The following is a 1,661-nucleotide window of genomic DNA, read 5'->3' on the forward strand; positions in this document are numbered from 1 at the left end:
CCTAATTCTCTCCATCTCCTCCTCCTTCATTACATCGTTTTCTTGGTGGATACCGGTGGAGTGCTTCACAGTTGAGGAGCAGCTGCTAAGGATCTCCGTTCATCATTTTTGGATCGCCATTAAAGATCTCCATCTTTCCATTAACGTAAAGCTTCTCAAGGTAAACATACTAAACTACGAATTAAATATTATTTTTCGCATGGATCCTGCAGAGGGTTTCGTTTTTTAAGATTTAAATTTACGTTTTCGTTGCGTTTATGTGCTAAAAACCCTTCAGGTAATACATTTATTTTGAGGTGGTGACCCTTGTGTTACGCACCAAGATAAATACTTGTAAAGGGTGTAAAGGCTTCTCCGCCTACTAAAGGAGCGAGTTTATTATAAGGGAAAATCCTGAGTCCGGGAGAGGAGCTCGGGGACTGGATTAGGGGTGAGCGAATCTATTAGAGGTTGCGCCATCGCGAACCAGGATAAAATCACCGTGTGGTATTTTCTTTCCTTGCACTTCATCTTCCGCACATATAAACTGCATAACCACTCGGTAAAGTTTTAAAAAGGGATAAAATATTTTTAAAATGCCACAACAATTTTTAAATTGGTAATTAAGCTATTCAACCCCCTTCTAGCTTAAAATAGCCCTCATACGGGACCTTACAATTGGTATCAGAGCAGTGCTTTTTAACGTGTTTGTTAAGTGATTTGCAGATTTATAAGCACAATAAAAAGTGATCTGGAATGGCATATATTAATCCCGTTGGATGTGGTGAAGGTCTATCTAGCTCACGACCTCCTCTATTTGATGGCACCAACTTTGCAACATGGAAAATGAGGTTTCACATTTATGCTAGATCTCAAGGAGTCAAAGTTTGGATGGCTATCGAAGACGGTGTTCGCATTCCTACCAAAACTATCGATGACATCATCGTTGGAAAGAAGGTTAGTGAATATAACTTAGAGGAGGAAGCCAAAATGAATATAGCCGCAAAGGCGGAAATGGTTCTCACAAGTGCACTTGCAGAAAAAGAATATAAAAGAGTAAATAATTGTAAGTCAGCACAAGAAATGTGGAACAAATTAGTGGTAACCTATGAAGGAACCACTTATATAAAAGATTCTCGGATGGATACATTGATCCAAGAATACAAGAACTTTGAACTCCAAGAAGGAGAAAATATCATCGATATGGAAACAAGATTTACTCGTATTATCGATGAGTTATCTCAACTTGGAAAGAATTATACTCAAAATGAAAAGAATAGAAGAGTGCTCAAATCTCTACCTCCTAGTTGGAAGGTTAAAGTCACTACTATAAAAGAGATGCTCAACTTAAATGAGTATAAGATTGATAACCTATTCGGAAATCTTCGTGCTTACAAAGAAGATAATGTTCCAGAAAAGGTTGCTCCAAAGGTGGAGGATAAAAAGAAAAATATGGCTCTAAAGGCCATATTAATTGATGAAGATTAAAATGACGAGGAGTTAAACGAGGAACTCCAAAATCTCGATGAGACTGAAATTGCTCTACTCACGAGACAACTTCGTCGTGTGCTTCAAAGCAAAGCTCAAAGATACGGAAAAGGCTTCCTAAAATCAAATAATCAACAAAGAGTTTTTAACTCTAACGAAAGGCCAAATTACTCTTAAAATTATTCTTCCAACTA

Source organism: Apium graveolens, chromosome 8 (genome assembly GCF_009905375.1).
Source record: "Apium graveolens cultivar Ventura chromosome 8, ASM990537v1, whole genome shotgun sequence".
Classification (NCBI taxonomy): domain Eukaryota; kingdom Viridiplantae; phylum Streptophyta; class Magnoliopsida; order Apiales; family Apiaceae; genus Apium; species Apium graveolens.